General features: G+C 35.0%; 1 protein-coding gene across 3 annotated transcripts in view; it reads right to left on the minus strand.

Moving 5' to 3' along the window:
• LOC149083071 (retinaldehyde-binding protein 1-like) overlaps window positions 1-16272 on the minus strand; it is a 40698-nt gene extending 24426 nt beyond the window's left edge. Inside the window, exon 1 of one of the 3 annotated variants that reach the window (XM_089236200.1) lies at window positions 16126-16272. The gene's annotated coding sequence lies outside the window, so the exon portion shown is untranslated. The remainder of the gene's footprint in view (window positions 1-16125) is intronic. The other 2 variants (XM_089236201.1, XM_089236204.1) reach the window with 2 other exon arrangements.
• Between the last annotated feature and the right edge of the window lie 9572 nt (window positions 16273-25844).

Genomic DNA, 25844 nt, shown 5'->3' on the forward strand with positions numbered 1-25844 from the left:
AAAAAATCACTCATCAGCCAAACAGCATTAAACATAACTTGAAGTATCAATTTTATACAATTCGAAGCATTCATATTTCTTATTCAGAATATTATTCATCCCCGTGAGGGGATACCATGCACAAGCATGTGCAAAGTACTCAGAAATAGTCCACAAATAGTATCGAACTCGCGACACCTCTAAACATCCTTTGGAACTTTAGGCAAGCATCTTATCGACCGGGCTAACGCACCCCTTCCCTTTTCACAGACAACCCGTGTCTCGTAATTGTTTATACCATCGCCTAATACTCTGAGCGGTAGGAAGTTCAATACCAGGGTATTGTCGATGAAAAGCACGATGAACAGTTGTTACGGACTCACACTTCGCGAAGCTTAGAACACAAAACGATTTCGGTTGTGCAGTCGCCATCATGACAAACACTGAAGTGACGGTCGAAGGAAGAGAGTTAGCGCTACCTATCGGCCAACTGCGTGAAACTCGAGATTTCCCTCTTTCTACCTATACATTATTCGATCAAAACGGAATAAAAGCTGAATAGTTATGATTTTTTAAAATCGGATGATTCTTTTTGGACACATTTTATTATAATTATTGCCCGTAGGGTGTGCTCGAAAAATCGAGAATTCTACGTTTGCTTTTAATATTCATACATCAGAAAGAGGAAAATTCAGCTAAATTGCATAGCCCTAAAGTTGTGGCACCTCCGTAAAGTAGTGATGATATGGAGGAAATAAAGAAAATTAATTGAAAGAAATTAAATTTATATATGCTGCCCCTGACCGAAAAACAAGGTCCATCTTGACAAGAAATTTGCACCTTCCTCTATTGCAATGAAATAAATTTCTCCCGTAGCATTTCAAGGAAAATTTGCTCAGATATCGGTGATTCTTCTTCCCTCCCCCTTTTTTTTGCTATAAGATAACGAAGTCCCCAAAAAAACTTCGAAAAATGGCAAAAATCAAGAATTTTAATCCCTGATGTCTTAGCCAATTGTCATTTCAATTCCAAAGGGTAAATTTCTCTCGGTATAATAGAGAAAGGCAGGAACTTTACTCTAGCCCGTCTTTTTTTTTTTTTTTTTTTTTTTTTTGTGTAATTTACACTTAGTATACAGTCACTTTCGTGGCCCTGGGGATTTGGGGGGGGGGACACACTCATACTTCCGGCACAACTCAATCGGTAGTAAATTGCCTATGGTGATAGACCGGAGTTGTGCTCGGTTTGAATGAATGTTTCTTTATTGAAAATCGCCTAGAAAAGTTTTCCCAATTGTGTATATACACATTTGCTTACGCAAAGGGAGGGTTTTGGGATTTTAACACCCCCCCCCCCCCCTCTAAACTAAGATTATAGTGTTATTTTGCAGGAAAAAACGTAACCCCCACCCCCGAGAAAATTCTGCGTACGCCTATATATATACGTTTATATATAATTTTGATTTTCTAACTTATATTTTCCCCAGCGGTGCCACTATCATGCAACTAATGCTACTAATGCTAAGGCTACTAATGCTAAGGCTACTAATGCTAAGGCTACTAATGCTAAGGCTACTAATGCTAAGGCTACTAATGCTAAGGCAACTAATGCTACAACTATCATGCTACTAATATATATCCAATATAGAATTTCCCTTATTGGACACTGGAGTTCCTTATTTACAAATACGTGTGCTTTACTTCAATTTTAGAATCAACCCTAAAATTTCTATTCCTTCAGGGTACTTTTCGTGTATTACTCGATGTACGAACGTCTCCCACACATACTCTGTAAATTATTTTGCAATTTTTATAGGTATAAAAAACTATTGGATCGAAAAATTGAGACTTTGGGATTTCATTCTCTTCCACTCAACAAGCAGAATTATTTATTTGATTTCACTGTAAAAAGAAATGGGTATATATAATATTCGAAAATCGCAATAATTGAATTGCGATTTTCGAAATGTTTCGAAACGTTTCGTTTTAGAATATTCACAAAATGCACATATTTCATTTGCGAGATTATTAAAATAAGTAAAATTATGCAGACAACGTTATTGACCTAGACGTCAATAGTTCTTTGTCTTTCAGATGTTATCTGGACCAATATTTTTTTTTTTTCTGGGGTTACGGCCGTTTCTCGGTCGTCATGTGTACTTCCTTCTTTGTAAAGCGCATGATCATTTCCATGTGAACTCTACTCGAGATAAGTTTTGAAAGAGAAAGTTATCTCTCTCTCTCTCTAAAAAAAAACCACTTTTTCCTTTTATTGTGTAAGGGTCGCTGACACAGAAAAGCATGTATAGCTTTTTCAAAAGAAAAAAAGTTTTGTATTCCATTGAAATTCAAAAAAAATGATCCACCCTCTTTTCCGAAGGAAAACGTGATCGGATCAGTTGTTTCTTAGTTTCTTTTTTGTGATACCATAAGATTTTTTTTACTAATACTAAATTTTAGCAATTGGCACTGTGAAAATAGAACCAAAAAATAATAATAATTATCAATTCAAATTATCAATAATGCAATGATATCGGAGTTAAAGAAGACTTTTTTTTTTCCTTTATGGAAATAAATAGTTAATGAATTTGATACTCATCAATTATCAATGAAATATGTATTGTTTTATACTAGAAATATACAATCTAAAGAAAGCAGTCATTTATTCAGTATAAGTTCAGTCATATTTCTTTCAACAGTGTGCTTCCATAGTTTCATCATTATACAGTAGTGGAAGTTTTCAAAAATAAATAAAATCTGTTTACCAATACGGTTCGCAAGAGTTTGCTTTCGAATCCACAAAGATGTGTTCCACAAGAAAGTACAGTCGAGATGCCCGTTATTACGACCATTCCATTACAACGCCCTGTACGAGAAGTTCCATATTTTTCCCTATTCATCCCATGTTATGTTTCGTCCAATATAACGATCAACAAGGACCATTTAATTCACTACAACTGTCTCCGAACTGGGTTTTTTTTTTTCAATTAAATGTTCAAAAACACTATTTTTCGTTCACCAAAATTCTGTTTGACATTGACACTTCATAATGAAGAATTCAGTACATAAATGCGTGCATATATCATTAATGTTACTATAATTTTCTTATTACTTTCTAACCTACAGTAATTCATTGTCACTGCAACTACTACAACATTAGAACAAAATGAATAAAAAAAATTATTCCATCTAAATCTGATTCTCTTAAAAAGCTAATATTTTCCAAACGTTTGGTACAGCCATTTCCCAATATAATATTCGTTTCTCGTGCAATAAGGGTGAGGGCTCAGTATAACGAACGTCGATTGCAGAAATCAACCCTTTGTCTCACCTCTATAAAAACGCATTGATAAAAAAATCCGCAAAACCGAATTAAATTGGTGCTGTTAGCATATTTTTGAATCAAAAAATATATCAACACATCAATTTAATCAATTAGAATGTATTTTTTTAATTAGCAAAAATGGTTAATTTTAAAAGTAAAATATACAGTTTACTTTGATTTTAGTATCATATATAAACAGATAAAATCTTGCTTAGCAAAGGTGAATAGTTTTAATCTTGAATTTTATTTACATTCCCCTCTTATTTTTGTACGTTTTCATAAATTTCTGAACACGTAAAAAAATGACACTGACAATAAATCCGCCAACTTTCTTTCTAGATTAGAAAAGTATTCTACTTATCTAGCCATATTTTGTACAGAAATGACACTAAAAGATATACTTTCTATTTACTACATTCTGTAACCTAAAAAAGGTATTTTCCTTAAAGAATTGAGAAAAGAAATTAATACGAGTTTTTTGACCATGTAGTTGCCATGAATATTCAAATGTATACCGTATATGAAATATTGTGGGTAATTTATCGCTCATTGCAGAGTAGCCTTGGTTCCCTTAGTACATAGTTACCCAAACTTTTCGTTCGACATCGCCCCCTTCTTCAGAAATTTTTTTCCCTCATCGCCCCCCCCCCCAACTCAACGGAACCCATAGGATATTATGTTAAATCCGTAACTTCTATCGCCCTCCTGGCCCATTCCATCGCCCACTTTGGGAAACACTGCCTTAGTATTTGCCTTAGTACACTGCCTAAAGTATACACTTTAGAGCCAAAAGGCATCCAGACCACATCGCCTCAAGGCGATATCGGCCATTGCTCTTAAGGGCATGGGTACCTCTGGAACACCTTTTATTCAATAAATGTTCAAATATATAAAAAATGAATCGTCAAAATTACGTAAGATAGTGATCGATCAGATATTAATACAGTCGAATCCCGTTTTAACGAATATCGTTATAGCGAAAAAATCTCGTTTTAACGAACACTTTTGTAATCCCCCAGATACGTTTACATAGGAACAATGCAAAAACCTGTAATTCCTTTGTAACGGAATTTCGTTGTAACGAAATGATTTAACCGATCTTTTTGAGTTTGTTATAACAGGATTCCACTGCATATGTATATAACTATTCATAAAAATCACGTCAATCGGCTCACTGAACATCCATGATAGCAGAGCTTCCTGTCGTGCTGATTGAATTGTTAATTTTCCGAATTGCAAATTTTTTAATATAATTTGAAAAAAAACTACTTGAATTGTCAGAGATTATTTGATTGTCAAAATCTGTCAGGAATCATCATGAGGATGCAGCCTTAACAAAAAACCTAGGCTGGATCAAAACGGCGTTGGTCTCCATTTCTTTGCCTCCACTAGCTTTTCTTATATAGTCGTATCCCGTTATAACGAACTCCAAGAGACCGGAGAAATCACTTCGTAATAACGAAATTTCGTTATAAAGGAATTAACGATTTTCACATTGTTCTCATGTAAACTTATTTGGAAAAATGGAAATGTTTTCGTTAAGCGAAATTTTTTTGCTATAACGGTATTCGTTAATACGGGAATCGACTGTGACCATACACTGGTAAGAGCCACTGTTTAAAAATGATTGCTATGTATACAGTAAATGAATTGTATTATATTTTTGTTTTTAATAGCCTTCCTTTCAAGGATCATAATCATTCGCACTGACGGATATAATATCGATGAAAAAACAAATGCAATCAATCACCACAATTGGTGATTCATAAGAAAAAATATTTAGCTGTGTATTGTTTGAAGTTCCTGCTTGAAAAGCTTTATATTTCCTTCTATCTAAATGGTTTTTTTTTGGGGTTTATCTTACTATACGCAAGGTAGTTAAATTTACTTTTCGTTTTTACTCAGTTTACAGGAAATGATTTTGATACGATCCAGGGTTTTACAAGAAACATGACTCAATGAATTGAAGAAATATTTGTTGAAATTTTCTCAATCAATCTTCTTTTTTTTTCTCCAAGTTATCGATCTGACAGTATTTCAAGCCAAAGTACACACAAGAAATCCTCAGAAAAATAATTCGTTTTTTCGATGGTGATTGACCTTGAATATCTCTGAACTCGAACTTGGAGAAGAAAAAAATTATAATAATGAATTCATATATTTTCACATATGCATTTCAAATTTACATTCCACGTCCGGCACTTTTTATTCAATGCAAAACAGCAAACTCCAAGCTGAGTCAGCTTATTCGACGGACAAATGAAAGGAAATGTCGGATGAGGGGTCGGAGGTCCAGCAGGAAATGACCTAAACAAGATGAATGTCTCGCAGAGGGGAAAAGTGAAAACGAAAAGATCAGGTCTCGAAACCGGTCAGCTATGATATCAATTCGGGGAAAATAATGGGTTTTTAAAAACAAACAGGGCACGATGTCCTCATGAATTTTGACAGAATAGTTGCATACGTACACAAAGCGCCTATCTATCACAAAGGGGTAGTCTGACAAGGTCCTAGTCTGAGGGATCCGGGCTTGAGCAGTGCTTGACCCTAACTGTAGCCACTAGATATAGCTATTATAGCTCCATATTCCAGTCGCCTTAACCCATACGTGTTTTTTATTATTATTATTATCAGGTGCTTGGCACATGCATACTATTTATGTTATCAGAGTTATGTGTTTCGTGTTGTGCTGTCATCTGTCTTCTATATTAGAAGTAGCAGGCGAACGAATTTTCGTGTAATTCAGGTTTTATATTGAGGTTCTGCCAGCTCTATATTGAGAGACCGGTTCACATTCATTCCTCGAAGTTGGGAAATGCTGAGATGGCACTAGCAAGCAGCGCCCCAGCCAGATAATAGTGCACAAAACTTAGCTTTTCTCTGAGGCACGTGGTGCTGTAGAGACAGCACAGGTTAAGAGCCTTTATTTTAATTTTTGCATATGCAAGGTGGATGAAAAGTACATGACACATTTTGAAAATTGGCACAAAATCACCCAATTCATGTAAAAACAGATGGCATCATCTGTTAGTGATGATGTATCATTAAAAAATGACACAGCACATAAAATGTAACGATGCATCAAACTCGTTATCTGCTAACATGGATTGTGGAAGAGTCTTGATCACTTTTATGATGCTACAATGACGGTATCGGAAGACGATGTTTTTAGATTGCATTCCATTGTGCTTGAAAACCAACTGCAAAAAGCGTGCCTTAATATAAAGCAGGCCATTTCTGGATCCCGAAAAATAAGGTTTGGAAATATACCGTTGATCTGATGCACCATCTTCATCCAGGGACGCACTAGGGAAGAGCAGGCGAGTCTAGTGCCCCGGCCGCTGGATCACAGGGGGCGCAAGTTTCACTCTTCACCTCTCCTTCAGCATTGCAAGGGGGCGGCAAAATGACTCAGCCTCTCAAAATTGCCCCAGCTGACCAAGCATCTAGTAGCGACCCTGTCTACATCTACACCATTTCTGTCACTATTCTATGTTTTACGTTGAGTCCCAGTGCCACCTGGAAATATGAACTATTTGAACTTTTTTTTTTTAATTTATCAAGAAAAAAACACTCTACACCATGATGAGTATTTATGTACTAACCGCACTTCTTCATGCCCATTGGGTGATGTATTCAGTAAAATCCCTCTTAACGACACTCCTCAGATGCGGTCACCCTCTATTTTACAGCCAAAAAATAATTTTCCCTCATATAATAAAAGTATTCATTTCAAACCCCTGATTAAGAGCCACTCCCCTCAAAAGGACGAATTTTTTTGCCCCACCGATGACCGCAAAACAGAAGTTTCACGGTATTAATCTTCAAATGTTTCATCGACTTTTTTCTTACTCTGTATATTTACTAAAAAATGGGAAACACCAAGATTTCCGGAAAAAGGGGGAAGGGGTGCACGACTAATATAATTGGAGAACCTCTACTATAAAACGTTTTTGCATATAATTTTGTATTAACAAAGCAATTTATTTAGTCGACAAACTCTGAACAATTTTAATTCTCAATTATTGTATCACTACTCACATGGCTGTATGGATTCGTCACCATTTCCCCGCTGATTAGAAAAAATTTTTAGATAATTTTTTTTTTCAGTCATTCGACTAAAAGAGGTTAAAGTTGGATACAAAATCATCACATAACTCTTTTGTATGGTGAGGATCATAAAAAATAGGAAGGTGGGGCAAAACAATTTGATTCTTTTCTGCGTCCATATTATTTCTGTATCCTTATTTCAAGTATAAAAAACAAATATTTCCATTGGCGTACGCAAAGAGGGGGGGGGGGGGTTTGGGGTTCTAACCCCCCCCCCCTCCCCGTCTCATGCCGAGATACTCTTATGTGTACTTTTATCGGCAGTTTTAATTCGAAACGGCTTATTGGACGCGGTAGCCCAGGTCGGTAAGATACTCGCCTAAAGTACCAAAGGATGTTTACAGGTGTCGCGAGTTCGATACCGGGTTCGCCCTTGTCAGAAAACTTTCCTGACACAGGGGTACAACAAAAATAGCGAAATGACCGCAGCAAAAATTGCTACCGCAGGGAGTCCCCCATCTAGGGGTTAGCGCACCAACCTCTCGACGAGTATAAAAAAAACAAGCCTGCCGTTCGGAATCGGCAATAAATTGTAGGTCCCGGTCTAATTAGCCCTCGTGTGCAGAAAATGACCGTGGTGCGACAAAAATGATCAAAATGATAAAATGAAACGGCTTATTCGAACTTAAATCCAATCGATCTATACGATTATGAAATCGCGATAGCGTACAATAACGGTGATGTCATATGACAAACGCGCTCATATTTTTCACACGCTACGTTTACGGAAGCATAGATATCTCGAAATGCCGCCCCCTCCTGAGCAATATCACACCTGAGATACAAACAAACGATGAGGTTGCAAATATTTTGTAAGATATTGAAACGCAGCAAAAACGTCTATGTTTACTATGATACCTAATAGTTAAGCAACTTGACCTATGGACAGTATCGCTTAGAATAGCATCGAACATTTATGATCTATTTCAGAAGGTGTATATCTGGATAACTACTATCTTCTTTCGATCTGAATAGAAATCACGATTGAATCTCACGGCTCTCACCAGGACTTGTGTTTGTGTCGGGTCAACCTATTTTATCGTATTATCAGTTTCGCATATTCATAGTCCAAAACAGTGTTCTTCAACGTTTTATTACTAGTGGACAATCATACATGGAAGAAACTATTTATGAACCTGTGTCATTAGAGGAAAAGTTCTCCTTTCCTTCTGATTTATTGTTTAGCCCTTACAGCAACAATGACGAGATATCTCGTCTAACTTGATCCACTTTATTTCGGCAATCCCGAAATATCTCGTGTTCTTAAAACCCTCGCATTCCGACAATGACGAACCCAGCCAGCTGTGTGCAACAGTCTTTCCTTGATAACATCCCCTACAACCTGTCCATCATCTGCCAGTGGGCGTAGTCGGCTTTTATTCAAAGTCTAATAACAGAAGGAGAGAGAGAGCGTTTTTGTGTGTTTTTCGTTCGGGAAGTATAACTTTATGCGTACAGCATAATAGAAAACTATAGTTTTTCCTCTTCCTTTCTTTTATTATTGTTATTTACTGTTATTGTTAATTTTGGGGGTACATTCACCAGTTCATGCAATTGGAAAAAAATATTCCTCTCGAAAACAGGCGCTAATTTATAGAAGATTTAGTGATTTTCACTTGGCAATAATAATGCGCATCGGAAAAAATTTAGAAAACTTCTTAAAGGGTAAATAAAATTTAATTTTTTTTACTCTATGCGAGCCCACGTAGATTTCGTAATCTAAAAATTACTAAAGTATAAAAACTCACCCAAAAAATTGAGTTTCATAAATCTCAGTACCTCTTTGCAAACCACGTTTGCGGTATTGACTTTTGGGGCAAGATGACCAGGCTACTGACTGAGCTGACTCTGGAACATGAGACATAGAACTGTCCATTGTGAAAAACAGTCCTCTCTCAAGTCGTTATTGTCAAAGAGCAACAGTTATTTATTTTATTACTCAATGTTCACAAGTGATATCCCTGCTTCCCCGGTCGTTTTGAAGTACTTTTACCAAGTTTTAAGTCAATAAAACAATTTTAAGAAAAATTAAGTAATGTTTTAAGAGAAATTAAATTATGTTCCTCCATATAAAAACTTTGAACCCCCTCCCCTTCCTTATGATACCCCCCCCCCTTTTGGGGTTGAATTTTGAAAATCCTTTCTTGGTGAGTCTTTACATAAAATAGAACTACTAAGGAAATTTCATGTTTATAGCTTCAGTAGTTTCGCCTCGGCCATGAGAAATGAGTCAATCAGGACATGTTATTATACACATAGATATATAGATAGATTGTTTCATATGAAAAAAAAAATGGGACCCCCCGCTGCCACCTATCAAATATAAATAAAAGTACTGTATCTGTATAAATCTTCAAGTGAATATGGGTGTTGGTTTTAAAACAGTATAGAGCATGAAAATAACAACATGTTATAATACCATATAATTACTTATTTTTATGCTGCATAATGGCTGGTGTTAATATTATGCGCAATAATACCTGTTACTCTGTGTTTTGGTGTATACAAGAATGATTTTGTGGCAAATGAAACTACATAATTCGGTATTATAGTGCATAAAATTTAAATCAGTATTCAGCATAAAAATAAGACATAAACAGTGTCATACCAGCATATTGTTCCTTTTACGCTGCACACCGGTTTAAAACCAACAATCAATGTTACTTGATGAGTAGTAATAAATAGTTTTTTTCCAATTTGATAGCTGGCAGCACGATTCCTAGCGCTTTTCCATTTCGAGCAATATTTATGCGCATTTTTCACCCTAATTCAGCTCCATCTTCAATTTTTTTTCACGTATAAATTTCAAAAGCATCCGTCTCACACGGGATAATGCAACTTTCCAATCGTGTAATGGCCTCAAGAAGATAGTGTAATGTTTCGCGGACTGGCACCGGTTCGCAGACCCAGCTGTTGAAAAATATAAGTCTAAACTCTCCGTACAGAAACATGAAATCCGTTCGATGAATTTCCTTCAAAATAACATTTAAGAGTTTAACCAAGCTCGTTTATCACGCTATAACGTCACTAATTCTGACAAAGAGCCAACCCTGGGGGTGGTCGCACCAGTCACTGTAATAGAAATAGAAAACTATACATCGATTAAATTTTTTGTAGAAGTAAAACGAGGTTAGCTGCAAATATGAAAATATTATATTAATATTGAGACGCATTCGTCTCATAAAAACGGACTAATGCATTTTTGTTTCCAGTACTCGCCCTGACCAGAGGGATCTTGACAAATGGGCGAAAGAAATTTGAGTACATAAAGGAGGCCCAAATTATTTGAGGATTTCAGTAATTTTGAAACTATTTCTTTTATAATTTCTCTGAACTTTGATCAGTTATGCAATTATTTCTTTTATTAATTTTGAATTTTCATCAATTCTGAATTTCAAATAGTTTTTAAATTTTTTTTCCAAAAATTTTGAAGAAATTTTGAATTTTATAATCAGTTTTTTTTTAATAAGAATTTTCAAAATTGTTTGTAAAATAATGAAAAATTTGCAATTTTTGAAGGCTTACCCTTACCTGCAGAAAATATATAAAACCGGGGTTCAAGGAATCATAAAAAACAATTGTAGAAAACACGCTCCCCCCCCCCCCCCTTCAAATCATCAACAAGCTGTGGCGTCACGTCTGGTAAGGACGGCTCCTGTCTCTAAACCGGGTGATCCTTGGATCTAGTTAAGCCGGAAAAGTGGGATTCTACTGCATGCACTTTTCGTTCAACCTTTTTGCAACTTCTTCCCTTGAAAGTAGTTGAAAATTTTTGCTGACTGGCAGATAATAAATAATCTGCGGACTGGCAAAAAATACATAAACAATAGAAATAATTTGCTGGCTGGCAGTAAATAAATGGGATAAATAGGATAAATAATTCGCGGGCAGGCAAGAAATAGGAGCAATAATTTGGGGACCGGCAACAAATAAATAACTAGGAGTAGCAATAATTTGCAGATTATCAAAAATGAACAAGAGAAATAATTTACAGACCGGTAAAGATGCATAAACAGGAGAAGCGCGTATTTAGTACAAAACACATTTTAAACAGTATAAAAGCTTGTTTTATTTTCAAACCTAAGTTTATGTAGTGGCTACATGAATTGAGTGAAATGTTTCGTGGACCGGCAGGAAATTCCCAGGGACCGGCACCGGTCCGCGGACCAATGATTAAAGAATACTGATGTATAACTTTTTTTTTTTGCCGCAACTATTTTCCGCGACTTCAAGCTTTACGTAGGAATAAATAAATGATTAAAGTTACGAGGATGTTTTTGGATCAGCCAAGTTCAACAATTATGCCAATCAGCCATTGCCCGTTCTTTCCTAAACATTAAAGACGCCTTCCCAGCTGACGTAAGTAAACATTGTAGACTGGAGGTTATAGACCTTCAAAAGTGAATCAATAACGTAGTTTTCACGCGGAAGAAATATGAAAATTTCAATAACAAGCAGGAGGGAAAAAAACACTAGAAGTTTCTTTTTTTTCCAGAAACGTCAGCCACTCGAAGGAAATAAAAATAAAATGAACTTAAAACGTGAGTGAAATATCAGATATCGCCATGAAATGCGGAAAAGCATTGGTATACCGAAACTATCTGAAGATTATCGACAAAAGCATTGGTTGTTTTCCTTCACTTTTATATCTTTCTATCTTCGAATCAAATATACAAGTTCTTTTTCTATAATTATAAAATAGAAATTTTGATAATTAATATAAAAATTTTGAAGCACGTTGACGTTGATACATTTTGTGAATCATATTCATGAGAAATTAAAAACTTTAAACCTAATTTTTTTTTCGCATTTCATCGGTTTATTCTTTTGCTGCGTTCCATGAAAAATATGAAGGAAATTGAGACGACGCAGTCCTCAATACTAGAAATAATATTTCGGTGATTTGTTTTGACATTGAAACAATTTCAACAACTTAAACAATTTACGTACATCGGCCGCCTGCTTCTCTTTAATTGCGGCCCCCGATATTAACCATTAATTTTCATCAACTAGTGTTACTAATCATTTCAGTTCAAATTTCACCTTATCAATCATGTTATAATACGTAAATCCGAAATCAAACTTGAATGCGATAGATATAACAAAACTTAATTGCACAAACATAATTGACTTGGAAACCATATACGCACCCTATAAAGGTTATATTCTCATAAATGTTATATATATATATAGTTTTTTTATAATCACCCTGTATATATATATATATATATATATACAGGGTGATTATAAAAAAACTATCCCGACATATGGGCCCCTAACTATCATACCATTCACAGAAACTGAATGAAATTTTGGCATAAGGTATTTTGAGGTATGCGCTCAAGAATGATATGGAAAACAACAGTGTCACTCTAACAGTTACGGTTACAGTGAGAAAATATCAAATGGCAACACTAAGTTTTTTGTATTGGAATGTGATCTCCATTGTGAAAAACCCTAAATAGCGTTCAAACGGCAACTGTAGCATGAAAATCACCGGCGGTAGATAGGCTAAAAGTGAGGACCATCAGTAAGGACTGAGAAAGATATATGTAAGTTAAAGTCATGTACACTTGTAACATCTGAAAAAGACATTATGAAACGGTGTGGCGAATGAAACGAACATTAATGCTCTGGTGCACGGCAAAGTCCTTTTTACTTTTTCCTTTTACTTTTTCCCTTGCTCCGGGGATTTTCGTGCTGCAGGTGCCATTCCAACGCTATTTAGTGTTTTTCAGTATGGAGATCGCATTCCAATACAAAAAACTTGGTGTTGCCATTTGATATTTTCGAAATTTTCTCACTGTAACCGTAACTGTTAGAGTGACACTGTTGTTTTCCATATCATTCTTGAGCGCATACCTCAAAATACCTTATGCCAAAATTTCATTCAGTTTCTGTGAATGGTATGATAGTTAGGGGCCCATATGTCGGGATAGTTTTTTTGTAATCACCCCGTATATATATATATCGGTAATGCATACTGTATGAACTAGTGGTGGGCAAACTACGGCCCGCTTTAAGGTTGTATCTGCCCCGCCGCAGATTTCAAAATTATAGTATAAGAATTTTCAGTTTCTAAAAATTTAAAAAATATTCATTCAAAAGGGTGCTTCTTTTTTTGTACATGGAAAATATACTCCTGAGAATTTAAAAATAAATTTGTTTAAAAGTTTTTGCATATGCAAAAAAATGGCAAACACATATGCAATAAATATGCTTTTGAAGTTATCACATAATACCTATTTCTTTTTTTCACTGTTGTAAAGAATAAACCATTGTCTCTCGTTTGCAATAAACCCGTGGTAGCCTTCAAAGTATACAACACACCCAGAGGTGTACACAGGGGAGAGAAGGGGGGTTGCTTAGAAGAACTGTCCCCCTCCCCCGAAGCCGACCAAAAATTAGAAAAAAATACATAATATTTGTAAAAAATTGACGTATCGAAAGAAAATACCCTTTCAATTTCCGTTAATTTGAATGCTTTTTGAAATGTGGTAACTCAAAATTTCTCGGGAAAGAAATTTTTGTGCCCCATCCCTAAGCCTTTTGTGCCCGTTATAAAGGTAGGTCGGTCCTGCGTACGCCCTGAACACATCCATTCCCCCCCCCCCTTCATTTCTAAGCGTAAAAATTCCGTGTAAAATGTTAAAAGAGTTTGCTCTCATTTCACTGTCAAAAATAAATTCTCAATGAGTCTTTAAAATACATACTTGTATAGAAGTTGTTATAAAAAATTTCCTCGATACATATTTTTTTCAAATTAATGTCTTCGATATTAATTTGAATTGAACTTTTTGTAAATTAAAGGCCTCCTCCTCCTTGTTACCAGATCATGGCCCTATATCAATGTCTCAATAAACGGATATAAGCCCACAAAAGAATAACCGATACATATCTGTCGGCATAAATAATAAGGAAAAAAAATCAACATATTTTATATAACACCAAGAAATAAGTGGCAACAAGAATGCAGTTGATAGGCAAAAAAAAATCGGCATCTTTTTCCATCTATATTCCGAACTATAAGTGAAGTGTAATGTCTCCTAATCAGATCATGGCTAACAGCTCTGTCTCAATGAATAGATTTTAGCAGGTAGTCGAGGACCTGGGCCATGATTGGAAATGTGCGTGCATGTGTTGTGAACCTAACGAAAAGCTTGTTTCTGTGTAATGCTTGTTATAGCACTGCCATCTGCCACCAGTTTTTCAAACTATGAATGAAGTATAATGATTGAATAACTGTATCGTTGTAAGCCCGTTTCTCTCTGTGGCGAGACTTTTTAACGGGGAGATCGGCTCGCATTCCCGCCTTGAAGTTGGGAACCGCAGAAGCCCACCTTCAGTCACTGTGGCTTGGAGTTCGAACCCGGATCATCGCAATGTGAGTCCGTCACTATGACAAACCGGCCCCATCACAGCGGCTGCAAATGAAGGCCAAGCTCCTGGTAATGTTAATTAAATTAAAAGTTTCATGTTTTATTTTCATTGAGTATTCAACCTATATTTCTATAAACACTACTAAAATCCACCCTGGTCTGAATTATTTCGATATATTAAAAAATAATTATTCGATCAATCACATTATTATGTTAGAAATGAGTTTAATCACCTAATTGAATTGCTTAGCTTAGCATTAGGATGCCGCCACGAAATCTATCCATCATAAATTGCCCTGCAGAATTGTTGTTGAAATGTCCTTTGAGCGATACATATTAATATGCAGCAACATATACTCACGTCACAAGTTCATTTCATTATAAGACAATCCATGGAGTCATACGATAATTAATAACGTCTGGTAGATATTTCACAAATATTAAAGGAAAATTCAAAATGTTCACAATTCAGAACAGTTTATATGCCGATTCCATATTATCTAATCAAGTGATGCGTTTCAGGAAAAAAGTTAATTTGAATTCCGTTCTTAAATGTGCCGTAAAGATTAAATAAATCTAATATCATTTTTAACATTAACTGATTGATTTTAATACAATAATGATTTTCAAACTTATCTTAACATCCCTATTTACAAAGGTGAATTCACGTTATTGTTTTATCCCATTTTTAAATGTTTAATAATAATATTGTTTTTAAGTAACAGGATTTTATTCATCAATACTGCATTTAATTTGTAATTATTGCGTGTAATGGTATAACTACAACTTAAATTGCATTCTGTAACATGTTCTCCGTATGATTGTGAATAAATATGACCACATGTTTTTCTTTGCGTAGCCCTAAAATACCATCATCTCATAAAAAGAAGTAATACAAAATACTATCTTTTCAAATAAAATTTAGATTTGACAAAAGAGTTGATGCTGATTTATGCAAGCTGAAAAGGCACAATTAATTTTTTTGTTTTTGGAGAAGTCTATATTATAAATACTTCTCTCACGCAAGTTCATGTGGTATGTTTGGATCATATTTTTCAAGAACACTGCAAAAAAAAAAAAAATGTATAAAGTAAATGTTAATTGTCTATTAAAAATTAATTGTTCTTGATAAAATGAAGCAATTGAAAATTTAAACCATAAATTATGCTAGAACTACGAATAAAGTACTGTCTACGTTTACGTTTGATTTATAAAGAAACGAAAATTATTTTTAAAAAAACACGTGACAAAATTTATCAAATATTTTTGTATTGAATGTTTCAAAATCAATACAACTCACTCATAAGAAGGGATTAATAAAGTAATTACCTACCTCACGATGGCTTGAAGTTCATAATATATATGTGAATGATGAAATAAACGGTTACATGCGAGTTTAAAAATTCCTTTCTCTACATTAAAGAAACATGGCACATACCAAACAACAAACGCAGCAGCTCTGTCGTTCAAAGCCACGGCCGATCTTTATTTTCACCGATAACGACGTATGCTTGATGTAACTTAACCGAATCAGTTACGTCACAATCAAAGTCCGATAACTTTTGATTATTTGATTGCTGTAAACAAAAGTTATAAGAAAGATGAACGCTCATTTACAAGGACAAATAAAGTTAGGAAAGGGGAAACAATATCAAATGAGAAGAAAAAACAAAAACAACACAAACACGAGTTTGAGAATAAGGAGGAGGAGAAAAGAATCAGCCGTGAGAGAGAAAACAAGCCGTTGGAATAATGCAGATAGCGATAGGAAGTGAGAAAGTGAGTTTAAAGAAAAATTGTTGAAGATATCGGAACGTATTAACTTCCGCCGCTGATGTCGGCCATAAAGTCGGACGAAACGTAGCCTCTGGTTACAAGGCGAACTAGATCACAAAACTCGTCTCAAACTCAACGAAAACAACAATATTGTTTTTTTTTATTACTGTAATGACTACTCTTCATGATCCTTTTTTTTATTTTACAAACTCTAACTCATTCTTCCACTTGAAATTGATACAAGTATGAGAGAGAGAGAGAGATGCGTATAATACACGTCGATCTTAATTGTTTAATAAAAGCTAATTTAGATACACAGGGTCTTACATGCACCACATAGGGAAAAACTTGAGGATAAGATAAAAAGCGTTAATGGTCATAGAATGTGTGGTCGAATTGCCAATAGCAAATGTGTTAGAGATGCTTTTAGAGAGTCAATTACGAATTACAATATTCAATCAAATGGAGATGAAGGTGTACCATTCCAAAAATCTGAAACTTTTTAATCCTCATTTCACAAAAGTAAAGGTGTGGAACATAGTGCGTCCGTATTTCAGATTCTGGAAACCCGCGTCGTCTGATATACTTCACTATTGTTTCATTATTATTTTAGGAATTCAAAATCACTTTACTCTATTGCATCATCCGTTAAATATTTTTTTCTAATTTTTTCAGTAATTCAATATATTTTTTTGGAACTCTGATGCCGCATTGGGTTTGAAAAATATTACGAACGACTTCGAGAGGTTCATACTGTATATGTTACGGAAAATGTGATAAATTGGTTATTATGGGTAATTACCGTATTTTTTTCGGTTGTTATGCATAATAGCGATTGGTCCGTAAGAAACGGAATATGTACATAGCCGTAGAGTGTTAATAGAGAACAAGCATTATTGATCAATCCACAAAAAAAAAGGTATAAGTTATATTTATCGATATATTTGTCTAAAAGTTTTTTTTTTCCTATCGTGAGTCTATTAGATGCCCGGTCCGTGAGAATTTACTTCGGGTCCGCAAAATATTTCGACCAATTCATAGCCGCTACACAAATTTAGTTATATGAATTAAGTATTATATCGTCTCTATATTGGTATTTGTTTCCGTCTTAGCCATCAGCAGGTCTGCGAGTTATTTCTCTCGTTTATTTTCTGCCGGTCCACAAATTATTTCTCCTCTTCAATTATTTTGGTTGGTTCGCAAATTATTTCTCTTATTTAGTTACTTTCTGCCGGTCCACAAAGTCTTTTTCCAATTTTAGTCTGCAGCTACAAAAATATTAAAGTCTCGTCACAGAGAGCAACAGGCCTACAACGTTACAAATATTCAATCATTACACTTCACTCACAATTTGAAGTATAGATGGCAGCACTGAAATATCATACAAAATACTAGCTACACACTCAGACTGTTAGGTGTACACACTCACTTTGTTCCAGACTCTGCCACGAAGCTGGGCTGGAAGAGATCTCGGCAACGGGATAAGTCCGGTGGCAGAGACCCTGGCGTTCATTCATTCAGCTACAAAAATATTGAGAAAACCCTAATCCATTTGATTAAAACCAAGGCATATACTAAGATATTTTAAACTTTGAAAAACGACTTTATGTGTTTATGCTTTCACACTATATACTTTTTAGTTGAATATAGTAATAGGAATATATATAAGCATATAAATATTTTTAAACCATGTAGTGCTAAAAGGAGGCTTGCTTAAAAATAATTTAAATACAGGACTCAGTGAATTCTCTTTCAATCCAAAGGCCAAAAATAAAAAAGCATAAGCTTGCTGGAAGATAAAAAACGGGTATATAGGCGGTATACGGGTATCCAAATTTTTTTTGGAAAAATTCAAAAAAAGAAAAATGGCAAATCGATTCCTGGAAAGATACTCTTATTAAATAGTCAGAGCTGAAATGAACTTGGAACAAAAATGCAAGAACTTTTGCATTAAATAAACGCTTTCTTTAGATATGCAATTATTCGGGTGTGAAGCAAAGAAAACTTCTTTTGACAGACCACGATGGAAAGAAAGAAAAACTTTTCTACAAGTATATCGATAAATATAACTTATATCTTTTGAATTGAGCAATAATGCTTGTTCTGCGTCTTCGTAGCACTATTATTATTTTGCACATATTCAGCGTATAGCCGACTATTAAAGAATTTGGAATCCAGAAATTCAGTTTCATAATATGTTTTATTGTTTGCCGCAAAAATGATTTCAACACATGTGGTGAATAAAAGAAGTAAAAAAAAAATGTCAACTTGTTTAAGCACTTCAACATGTTTAAGCACTTCTCTATTCTAAAAATTCTGATGCTAGTAGAAGTTTTTCTAAAACTCCGAGGAAAAAAAACAAATTTTTGGAATTTTATCATCACAAGATATTTATTGAAGTGTTCTTTTCTTAAGAGGGGAAAAAAACAGAGTCCATCACGTATCTTACCAAAAGCGTTGTGAATATGGTCTTTTTTGGCTGTATGTATGAAAAACCAGATAAACCATGCGTCTATTATTTGAGAAATGAATAAGAACATTTTTGGATTAATATAAAAGTAAATTTTCACCTAATTGACGAAATTTCCATAACCCTCATGAATAGGCTTCGCCATCTTCATCTCAGTTAATATTCTTTTTTGGGTACTGTATCTAGTGCCGTCTTAATGTAAGGGTTCAACCGGGCACGGCCGTGGGCATCGAGTGTAGAGGGGCCTCGAGAAAATTTGATTTAACATTTTAGATATCAAGCATGTATATTGGTAGGCAGGCATTTTAATCAAGTAGAGTTCTTAGAAACATCACGCTACCCGGGAGCCCATAATGCTCTTGTGGACGGTCCTACCTGTATTCTCTCGTTTATCACTATTCAAAGTTTTACCATTATGCCTTTTAATTATGCCTTGATCTGGGCTTTCAGTAATTTGAGTTTGTACAACTTCTTACCTTTGGGTTTCGGAACTTTAGCTTCATAGCGTACACACATTTGTACGAACACAAACCCAACGCAAATTGGTTGTGTTATTTCAATTTCAATTAATCACAGATGAAACGAAATGCGTAGTCAGAAATCTCGGTGCATTATTTTTGATTCAAACGTGTATTATGCGTGGACAAAGAAAATATCAACTCATCATTTGCATAATAGCTTTCAAAAAATAAAAAATATTTTCATGGCTAAATATTAAGGTGGTGGGGGGAAAAAAATTTAAGGACAACCGAAAAATCGCCATGTCTCAAAAACCTGTGGTTGTAAATAATCTAAATTTTAGAGCAATAATTACAAGTGGAACTTGCAGTGATAATGAGTGCTGCACTGCCACAGAAATTTTTTGTCAACTCTAGTAAAAGGTCATAAGAAAAACCTGGAAAAAATTATAAGAACAATTCAAAATTACGTGCAAAAATTCTGTTTTAATCAAGAAAGTCACCTTTTTCCTTAAAAAAATTTTATCATTCGGGATGCTATTGCTAGAGATAAGCCATAAATAACAATTTGTGTAACCGTCTCTCAAGCTTGTTTGATGACTGCAATAAGATTATTTTTGTTTCCGCGAACTGTATGCCATTCTTTCGCACTTCATGAATCAGAATGCAACACAAGTGCTATACAGGGTTAAGAAAAGGACTTCCTCAATGACCACTCGAGAAATTCCACCTGAACTTCAAATCAACACCTTTTAGACTTTCAAACATGATCATGAACAATGTCCAGTTGGAACAAAAACTGTCTAAAAATTAAGAAATTCCACTGAAACTCTCTTGATATGCATATATTTCCAAAATATGGCTTTATCATTGCATAGATCAGTGATATTTAAAACCATCGAGTCCATCTTCCTATAAATTGCTTCTTATTCAAAAAGACATCCTCATCCCACTTTGCACCGAAAAATACATGCTGTTTGGCCAATTCACGTAGCTTTTCTCTGTGCTGTTTTATACAAAAAAAAAGTTGTTTTCTATCTCTCTCTGTTTTGCTGTTTTGCATACCAGACATTTGAATATTTTTTATTACATTAGACACAGTTCTACATGTTCAAGACACGTTGTATTTCTTCTGAATTACGCAGAGAGATTTTTTTTTCACGTAAAAACTGTGAATAATCGTCTTTTTTTTTTACGAATGGTAAAAGGAAAAATCCTTCTTGATTTCAGCCCATAATTCTCGGGCTCTCTCTTATGGGCTTATTTAAGAAACTTCAACCAACAGTCTTAATTTTTTAATTCTTCTCGAAATTTCATGACCAGGCATCGAAATTTCTTTGAGAGCAAGTATTTTTTCTTTTCAATGTCGAATAAATATTTTCCCTTTAGCCATCCTGAAACCTTAAAAAAAATCGATTCCACATGACTGATCAAGACCATCTCGGCTTTTACGCCAACGTGAGAAAAATGCGAGTTTCTTTCCCCCGACGTCAAAAAACAAGCGTGTGTCCTTATATTTCTTCTCAAATGTCGACCTTTACTATAATTTGAACAATTATTTTTTCTGAAGCAGTGCAGCACTCATCAAAATTATTTTCACTGGAAAGTGTATAATTTATGAAACTTTATGGAAAATAGCGTGACTTACAATTATCGCGCTAAAATTTATATATATGAGGAGTATATTTTCAAAAGGGAACATTTCGACTTTTACTAAATTTACAATAGAAGTTGAAAACCTTTTTTGCCCGGAGGGGACAGCTTTACAAATGTAAAAAATAGTCCAAAAAGTAGCATAAGGTAGTGGGATGAAAATATCTAAATATTTTGTTTCTCGATAAATATTCAAGGAAGTTTGTCTACATTCAAATTTTGGAAATTTTCCGTTTTGAAAGAAAATTAGTGGAAATGCTACCTATTCAACAAAACTGGAGCTAGTCAGGTCTGAAAAATCGGAAATTTCCACGCCACCTGTCAATTCCTGAAGGTTTAACCTAGCCACCAAGTAAGGTACCTTACTTCTCTCCCGTAAATAATATAGAAAGTACGATCATTTTTCAGTGGAACCTGCCATAACGGACACGCTTTGAATTACGTCAAGTACAAATACAAGGCCACAACAGGCAAAATGCCCAACGAGGTGGCTGAGAAAAAGATGCCTATAATAAATATGATGTCATATATTTCAGAAATACAGCAACCCAATTAAAAACACAATCACAAAAATTCTAAACAATTTATACACATGATAAAATATTATACAATGCCCATAAAGAATACTTATGGTTGTCTTATTCTAAGAATGGATAGCTTCTCGATTTACCCCAACATGTTTATCGTATTTCTTTTTAAACGTGTCAATTGTGTTACAATTTACTACCTCCGGGGGTAAGCTATTCCATTTATTAACAACCCTATTAGAGAATAATTCTCCGCGACACCATAACCTCGCATTGTCCCTTACCAATCGATGCTGGTGTCCCCTTGTAAAAGCAGTCGATTAGCGATGTACTAAAAGTTCATGGTCCATTCTATCCATCCCATTGAAAATTTTGAACACTTAGATCATATCTCCTCGACACCTGCGTTCATCTAATGTAAACATATTCAAAAACTTAAGCCCTGTGTGCCAATAAGGACACGTGTAGCTCTTCTCTGCACCCCTTCAACCAAGTCTATGTCCCTCTGTAGGTATGGTCTCCAAAACCTTACTGCATACTCCAGTCCAGAATGAACTAAACCTCGAAAAAGCGGAAGAATGACTTTAGGAGAACGCGAAGAGACCTTTTTGAAAATGAGACCAAGCATTCTATTCGCGTTTTTGACCACCGCTGAAAATGTTCAGAAAACCTAAGCCGCTCGTCAATGAGAATTCCCAAATCGGTGACCCTACTTGCATCCGGGATAGAAACACCATTCAACTCATAAGAGAACCGTGAGTTGTTCGAACCAAAATGAGCGACCATGCACTTATCAACGCTAAACGTCGTGCTCCATTCATTTGCCCATGCTGCAATCCTGTTTAAGTTGGTCTGCAGCAACTCCCTATCGCTTTGATTCCCGATTACCCTCATTAGCTGCACATCATCTGCGAATTTGCTAGTAATCCCATCGATACCCTGATCGAGTTTATCGATAAAAAGTAAAAAAAGTATGCTGCCAAGGACACTTCCTTGAGGAACTCCACTTGTGACGCCTGTCCAACCAGAGAATTCCCCGTTCACCATAACTCGTTGCGACCTATCTCTTAACCACGATTCTATCCAATTCAGCAATTTGCCCCCAATCCCAATCTCGTGTAAACGCTTCAAGAGTTTACCATGTTGGACCCGCCTATAAGCGATCGAACGTCGGTAGGAATCACAGTATATTTTACTATCTACAGTAATAAAGGACACTCCTCGTTAGCGGACAAAATTTTTTGGTTCCATGGGTGTCCGTTATCGTGAGGTTCTACTGTAGAGAACGCGACTTTGAAAGAGTGTTTCTAAAAAACATGCCGGGGGGGGAGGACCCTAAAGCAAATAAAATAACCACTTTGTTATATATGTTCCATTTTGAACGAAAGGTGTTCTAGAGGTAAATGGACAAGGTGGATATATGTTCCCTTTGGTAGAAATGGCCCACTTCACATTGTAATTCCGACCAAAAATATTGCCGTTTGAAAGAACACTGTTACATAATCCGACGGAACTCATCCCAAAGATTTAGAAATCGTTGAAAAGTGCATTTCGAAAATAAAGAGGAAATGTCAAATTTTTTAAAAATCAGCTCTTCATTTACATTCACAATTTTTCAAGGCATCACGATTTTTCTCGCTTGTCCTTGAAAACTTTTTTCCACCATCTTAGCAGATTACATAAGTAGGGTGTAATCTTCTTTTATATGATCTGATCGCATCGATGTAACCACTCCAGCTTTTCGAAAAGAAATAATATTGGTTACTAATAATTGGCAACACATCGAGTTTTGAACTGATTGAATTGACGTGTAATGGAGGGGGGGGGGGAGGAATTTAGCAAATTCAAAGTTCGAAGTTTATCTTTCATGCTTCGATGATTTTTTTTTATCCAGAATAACACCATGAGGGAAGCGACTGTTTTTTATCTATACGTCATCGAAATTGCATCGCACAAAACATTTATCCAGAAAAATGTAGAAAAAGAATTAATAGTACAAACAATCAATAATAATTATCTTGAATGGGTTTTTTTTTTTCTGAGTGCAGTAATTTTCCGCGTATAAATTATACGTTTCAAAATGCGATAATAACTGTTCCAAAGTTGAAAGAGAATTGTATTATTTCAAACCTAGCAAAATTTGTCTGATAATCAAAATTGCATAACACAATAGTTGTTAGTACTCATATTCATACCCGTAAAAAGGAAGTTTTTCCTGAACTTAAGATTGGTTGTTTTACCCTTTAAGCGGTCTTTAAAATTTTCCTGATCAGCATTATAACCGCCTTATTTGAAATTGTGAAACCTTCACAAATTGCCACCTATTTTCTAGAAGAATTTCTTTTTTCTGATTACGAGCTGACAACTGCTTTCCCCCCCTCCCCCAACCAAGAAAATTTACCCCGCCCATCGCTTTTTTTTCCCCTCGCTATGATACAAAAACACCTGCCGTGACATGTGTGGCTTTCTGGGAAGATAAAATACTCTTTTTTGGAAAAAAAAAAATATTTTGCATTATTTATACTGAGCGTACATTTCTTTACAGTGCTAAAAGAAAGGGGGACCACACACACACACACACAGTCTCTTTTATCGCTCCTCTTATCTAACCTTCGCAAATTATTATTCCCATTTATGCGAGTTCACGAATATGTTCAGTTAATTCCAGTGGTATGGAATGAGGAAAACGTTGAAGAACACTGAACTAAACGGTACAAGGCCCTAGGCTTTTAGTGCCAACAGGTAATTTTATCCATTGTCTTACAATTTAACACTATAATGTCGTCTAAAAAAAAAAATTGCCCGGTTTTTATCAGTCAATTTACCTTATGCCCCTGTTCCTCAATCACATGATCTGGCCACCCCCACCCTAATCGGCCATGATTTTTCTAGCGAAGTGAATCGTTATTGGGTGACATTTCCTGCGCCAAAAGCACGAAAAATTATGAAAAACGGTTTGACTAATTTTAGGTTTTTAATTGGTGACCGAATTTCTTTTAAACTTTCATATTTCTTTCGAAATTTTGATAATAATAAAAAAAATAATATCACTTCCGATATTTTCTATGAAAATAAATCAATTTGTTTTACTATTTTTTTTCCAAGTAACGTTAATCCAGTGATAATATTGATTCGGCATCTATCATTTTAAGTCACACGCCCGACCGGGGAGAGTAATCATGATATGTATACAAGTTCATCAAGATGTGTGTAGAAAATGTATAATATACACTTATGCTAAAAATTGTGAAATAACATTACACAATGAAACAGTAATCGGTGAATCAAAATAGAGGATAAAGTAAAATATATATAAATCAGTTTTCTTTTATTGTAGCATACCAATGATTTTTCGATTTGCTGATCGTTTTATCTATGGTTTTTTTATACAATACTTTAGATGTTTTCTTTCTTTCTTATACGATTCTAAAGTAAACCCTTTTATTCTGTATTAATATTCAAATTCATAAAAACATTTTATTACACTCTCTGATCAGTGTATTGAACGATAAGTAGAAGCCCACTTACAATCTGTCATAAAAACGAAACTACTTAGGACGAAACTCGTTTAAAAGTAGTCGTTATAGTACTGACAAAACACGATTATTACTGGCTTGATAACGCGAAACAGGTTAACTTAAGCATTAGAAAACAAAACGGCAGGAAAACCTTGTCAAAAAGTTGATGGACAAAAAAATAACAATAATATTTCGAGGATCATGAAAAAAAGAACCCTAGAGCGAAATACAGCATTCATTTTAAATACACGGATATTTCGAAGCCGAAGCATTCAAAATATCTAGCTCTTGATCAGATATATGTGTTGGTTTTGAACAACATTAAACCTCAGAGCGTTTCCATGATCTACAGATAATGAGCATAGTAGCCTGTTCAATCATCATGTGATGATAGATTTGTTTGGTTTTTTTTAAAGATGAATTTCTTTAAATAACTTTTGATGGCGTGTGCGTATATACAGTAAAACTTCGATTAACCGTCAGTTTCTGTTATCCGTCATCGTCTAAAAAAAATATGGAAAAACAGCCACAGATTTTTAAGGTCCAAAAAGATCGGATCACTGCTATGGTCTGTGTACACACTCTGTGTAAATACCACTAGCAATCATAGCTTACCACTGCTTGTAATTGGTACAGTAAATCTTCGATTA

The sequence above is a fragment of the Pholcus phalangioides genome, unplaced genomic scaffold (assembly GCF_987345545.1).
Source record: "Pholcus phalangioides strain wild (caught in Gottingen) unplaced genomic scaffold, Ppha-v1.0 ptg000009l_1, whole genome shotgun sequence".
Taxonomy (NCBI): domain Eukaryota; kingdom Metazoa; phylum Arthropoda; class Arachnida; order Araneae; family Pholcidae; genus Pholcus; species Pholcus phalangioides.